This window comes from Curcuma longa, chromosome 11, assembly GCF_044706935.1.
Source record: "Curcuma longa cultivar G26 ecotype Majalengka, Jawa Barat chromosome 11, ITB_CL_G26_1.1, whole genome shotgun sequence".
In the NCBI taxonomy this organism is placed as follows: Eukaryota; Viridiplantae; Streptophyta; class Magnoliopsida; order Zingiberales; family Zingiberaceae; genus Curcuma; species Curcuma longa.
The window spans coordinates 6,438,319-6,444,482 of NC_133871.1; the positions used below are offsets into that span (position 1 = coordinate 6,438,319).

A 6,164-nucleotide genomic window follows, 5' to 3' on the forward strand; every position below is an offset into this window, starting at 1 on the left:
GTGAAGACCGGGGTAATGGTGCAACGGTAGGATATTTAGGTGGTAACTGTAAATTTTCTCCAAACAAACTGGAAGATGGAAATGGGATCGAACCGACCACCCCAGAGATGTGGCTATTGGGATTATCATTTTTTTTAAGCGTGAAGAGTTCGTATATGAACTTAATTTGTGATCTGAAGTTGAAAAAGAATTAATATTTTTTTAACCATGAAGAAAGAGAAGGTGAGTGAAGATAAACGTTTTGAATTTTCAAATTGATCCGGAGACTTCAACCCTACATGAGAGATAGTCTTCTACTTAAATAATGTTCATCTCTGTATCAAAATCATAATAATACCTAAGAAGAATGCATCAGACTGTATATATGAATATGAACATGCAATATTTTATTAAATCATATAAAAATATGCAAGCAACGACAAAGACTACTATATCCATGACTTGACTAACCAATTGACCTCATGCAGATAATGAAATAAAAAATATTAAAATAATAAAATACATAAAGAATCAAACAATACAATACAAAAATAAATTAGATGAACTCTATAGAAACCGTCTCCATAACTATTGTTGAGCATCTTTGAACAATCGTCCAACTTTATTGATTAAACCTTACATATCGCTTCAAGGCTACAAATCTAGAGATCAAAGTAAACAGAGAGTGAGCACAAGTGCAAAATATAGATAAAAAAGATATGCATAAAAAATAATATTAAAGAGGGCAATATGATCATTTACCATTTATCTTTCTCATGTCATTTATCTTTTATTCCCTTTGAATGATTTTATTAGTTCTCTTTAATTTCTCATTTTCCAATATTTCACACAGTCTTATCTCATTTGACAACATAATATATTTTTTTGAGCGAGTGAACAACATACAATATATAAAAGATATGTCAATGCAATCCACCTAATATCAACACATCATGTATAAATGAAGATATTAAGGTGAACGACTTACAATCACCTAGAAAGATGCATTGTATATAAAAGTGAACGACTTGGAATCCACTCTTAACGAAATGCATCGTATGCATGCATCTAAATATACATAGATAGAGTGAACGATCCACAATCCACCCAAAAGAGATGTATCGATATACAAGGAGTAAACGACTCTCAATCCACTCAATACAAAATACATAATGTGAATGCATATATACAAATATATACATAGGGTGGACGATCCGTAATCCACGCGAAAAGTATGCCTCACCTAAAAATAAGATAAATGGCATGCAATCCATCCAGTGAGGTTCCTTATATAAGAATAGGATGAACGACCTACAATCTACCTCATGAGAAAAAATCATCTCAATTTGATCGAAGTTTATGCACACACAAAAAAACTCGAAAGTTCTTTTTAAACTACGGAAAAGCTATATTTATAGAGAGTTATTTCACTATGATATAAATAATCTAATGTCTTTTATAACTAATAAAACCAAAGTTTTATGGCATGAGAGTTACATTCACTTTTTTATTTACTTAGTTGATAAGTTATATAACTTCTTACAAATGTTGAGCCACAATTTTCAGTTTTCTCGTATGATTTTATTATTTATTTCAATTATAAGAGTTGCATAAATATAATTTATTTATGAGATTTATAACTCTTTATTTTCTCGATTATCCCTCTTTAAGTTTCATTATTAAATGTTGGAAGAGCAACAACATAGGCTATAAAAGGGACAAGTCAATGAGAAAATCAAGCAAAATAGTAGAAACATGTACTTTGTTATTTGTAAAGGATATAGCTTATTATCATACAATTTAAAATGACTTGTAACAGAAATCAAAAATCAACATTTGAAATAAAGTTTTAATCTACTGCCTATTCAAGCGGAAACTTTGAATTTAATCAGAATTAAACTTGTGAGACATTCCTTAAGTAAATTTGCACAGTACATGTTCTCCTTGAATGGAAACTACACTTGAGATTTTGAATAATCTCTTATCAATCGAACTCGAATACAACATAACATTGCTTCTATAATCTGGTCCAAGTCGACCCTGAGACCATGGTGCCGCGGTAGGACATCCAGGTTGTGACCCAGGCATCCGCGATTCGATCCCCAGCTACAGTGTATTTGTAGGAATTTTGCTCCAAATGGGAATCACAATCAAAAGATATTGGGTGTCTGGGTTGACCGCTGCGTGCGCTTCCCGATTTACCCTGATGGTCGGTAGAAAACTTCCATGAAACCGGACCGGTCACCCCAGAGATTGAGTCCATGATACTGACTGGGATTATCATTTAATAATCTGGTTCCAGTCAAATAGGGAGCATTCTGTATTGTTATACTAATTATATCAAACTTGCCCCCCCCCCCCCCCCCCCCAATTCAAAAGTTATCCTATTACAGTAGAGACAGATTAAGCAAGAGGATCTACTTTATTATACATTACCACGAAAGAAAAGAGAGTAGCTAATTATGCACGAAGGTGATCCAAAGGAATTAAGGAAAAAAACTCCATCTAAATTAAAGATCCACTCGTGCTTGTTGTTGTAAACTGCTGGCAACGGGGCGACAACGTATGACAGTTGTGACGGCATGCGACAACGACGACGACAGAGAGCAAGGACGACAACAGTGTGAGAAGTTTGAGGGTGAAAAAAAATCCTTCGAGGGAGATTAGGGTTAGGGAGCTTTTAAAGGAAAAGCGGAATAAAAGGTCACAAGAGAAAAGTTCGGGTAAGATCTTTTATTTGCACTTTTGCATAAAACTCCAATAAATTTTAAAATTTATAACTAAACCCTTTTGAAATGTGTTCAAGATCGAGGTTCAAGCACTTACTCTTTGGGAACCAATGTACTTTTGAGGTTGTTTCGATTAATACACTGTGGATGATCAAGACATCAGTTCATGAATTGTTGACGTGCATACTCCTTGAAAATAGCTGTTGAGAAAGACAAAGAGACCTGAAAAGCACTTAGAATGGCATCGGGGTGGGTTCTGGCAAGCCACTTCAACGAGATTCTATCAATTCTTATCCTTTGAGGATGTTTTTCTATTTTTTCGAAAGAGACAATCTTGGACTCTCCTGATTATACAAGATGATAATCTCCTGGAATTAAACAAATGTTAAGGTCAAGATTCAGCAACATGTGATACCGAGGGAATGTCAAGTGAAAAGGAAGATTTTAAAGCTCTTGTAGCTAACCCCAAGCAAAAATGTTTCAACAACTCTTGCTAAAGGCACAACCAAAATCTATAATGGAATAGATGCTAATTCTAAATCTAAATAATTCATTTTAATTAGCTAGAAAAATAATAAATAAGGCTAGTATTGAGTGAATTGGTCGGAGCCAGGTCACAATAGTTTGGGAGATAAGTCATTCAAAATAGGGAGAGGAAAATGGATCTTATTATCAAGAAACTCTTGAAAAAATGTCACATAACCAAGTGAGAGATCGATGTAGGGCCTATCAATTCAATATGGGGCATGGAGTGGGAAGATTTGGAACTAAATGCAGCTTTTTCCTAGCTTAGCTTAATTAGCTATGGTGAGACTGTGGGTTTAGAATGAGCCACATTTCAAGCTCCCCTAACCTTCTCAACAAGCTCCTTCGTTTGGTAGGATGGATTTATAAAAAAATGAGATTTAGTCTCATTGACTATCCCTGAGGATGACCAGTCTGGCCCCACGAAAGTTTCCCACCGGCCACCAAGATAAATCGGAAAGTGCACGCAGCGGCCAGTCCAGACGTCTAACATCCTTTGATTGCGCTCTCTATGGTAAGATGGATATATAGAATGCATGAAAAAAACACATCACATTTATTCGTACACAAAACATATGATACATCCTTCATAAGCAACCAAAATTATTACTTTCTAAACAACAAGAAGCATTCCCTCCCTCGTTCTGACAATCTACTTTAAATTTTGAGGAAGCTACTGTGGGGGCGACGGATGATAGCTCAGAACAGTAAAGGTGGTTTGAATCAATGTAAGACCAAATAGGCCAAGAGCACCAAGTAATGAGATAACTGCCCAAGGATGACTAAAGTAATCGCGATACAACCTTGTCCACCATTTGCTCAACTTTGCGCGCCATTTGTTGCATCTACTGTCGCGGTGCTTCTTAATGGCAGTGAAGACATCCTTAAGGTAGAAATCAGAACAAGGTAGAAATCAGAACGGTTAAAGCAGACATACATGCCAAGTTTGTTAAATAGAGTGGCAATTTGTTGGGTGTCCCCTAAGTCATTAATAATGATTTCTGGTTGTTGAAGCAATTCGACATCTGCTGCCGTATTGATGAGATAATCCATAAGCACCACATAGGATGTAACATGGAACTTGGAATCCGTTGAACATTGCTCGTACGCGATAAGATTTCTCAAGAGCGAGTTGGTGCAATCCCCTATTCGAAGTTGGGGAATCTCCAACTTGCCGTTATGAAATGTAATGTCCAGGAAACTCTTGTCTCTCTTTTTCTTACGAAGTGAATTCCAGCTTCATTCCATAGTGTAGCAGTGGGAATCCATGCTGAGTCAAGGAGATCCTCCGGGGGGTTAACATCTCGAACAGTGCCTATCTTATTCACCAGAGATACGAATACTGTTTTAAGTAGCTTAGAGATAGAGTTGCAGAGGAAGCCAAATGTGGAGGACTGATTTCCGTTGCCAATGCTCCTCGGATCGATGCAAGAAAGAAAAAGATGAATTATGTGGTGATATGTCTCCATATTGTCGGAGGAAAGTGTCAATTTTGTTGAGAATTTCATGTGGATGAACTCCAATGTTAACTCTCGAAAGGAAGGGCGGAGAGGAAATGCAGAGGCATACAAAGTTTCAAGAAGAAAGAAAGGAAGCTGGTTTTCGAGCACGAAGATATCTCGTACTACTACATTTGTAGTCGACCAGACACTCGTCATCCAGTAGTTCCTCTGCATTATTGTAAGCATCAGAAAGCATCCGTCCAGCAACATCATTTCCACAAAACTATTGCTGTCCATCTCCACTTCCTCCGAATAGGCATCGCGTGCTTGCTTTTCCAGCTTCTTGATCAGATACACATAGTCCTTCAAGGCCCTACTACGGTTCTGCTCGAGGACATAATCGAGGCACTTCCATTTGAACTGATTCATGACCATGAGATGATCTTTATCGCGGTGGTAGGGGCCGAGCGAGACGAGCAATGGCTCATAGGCTTGAGAATCGACATTTTTCAAGAAATTCGGGACTTTGTATATTGTTGTCTTGCTGTTTCTGGCCCTAGATTTTGTGTCTAACATCTTCTCCAATGAGGCTAGCCAGTCCATGTCCAGTGATGTCTCAATCCTCTCATCTTGTGTGTTATTCATCGTGATTCCAAAGGATCTGCCCTTGAGGATTACAATGATTCAAGTAGCTAGCTATAAATGCAGCGATCCAACAGAGGAAGGAAATAGCACAAGGAAAGGAAAGGAACATAAAATAACACAAAGGATTTCCCCTTGAAGATTATAATGACAGAGGAAGGAAATAGCACAAAGGAAAGGAAATTAAGGAAGGAAAATGGATCAGGTGACTGATAAAAAACCAACCTCAGAGAGCTTTTCGCCAGGCTAAAGTAGCTCTATATATCTTTCAGCTGCTGCGCCATATATACTTTCCTCCGAACAATCTCAAGCTTGCTTATGGATTGCTACTTAATTTCTCATACAAAGCAAGGTCCTATATATATAGGCGAAGACGGTTGAGATGATTATTATTTACATCAAAGTTTGATGGTACAGATCAAAGTTTTACACTTTTCTTTTTTCCATCAAATAATTTTGATTCAAAACTACATGATTGACCAAAATAATTGTAAATTGTGATCTGAAGTGTGAAGAGTTCATATATGAATTTAATTTGTGATCTAAAGTTGAAAAATAATTAACATTTTTTTAACCATTGCAAGCAAAAAGTGGAATCAACTCTTATCTATTGAAAATAAGTTTGTCCCATAATAATCAACTCAATTATATCTCATATATTCGAGCAACATTTTTTTTAACTATTAATAAAGAAAAGGTGAGTGAAGAAAAGCATTTTGAATTTTCAAATTAGAGTATTTGATTTAGATAAAAGAGAAAATTAGATCTGCCTTTTATAAAGTCTCTTATGGAAAAAAAATAACCCTAAAACTTTAAAAATGCAACTAACAAAATGAAACTGATAATA

The 6,164-nt window shown here is 36.3% G+C and overlaps 1 pseudogene; it reads right to left on the minus strand.

The window, feature by feature from the left end:
- Window positions 1–3,906: 3,906 nt before the first annotated feature.
- Window positions 3,907–5,320, minus strand: LOC141842239 (UPF0481 protein At3g47200-like; annotated as a pseudogene).
- Window positions 5,321–6,164: the final 844 nt, after the last annotated feature.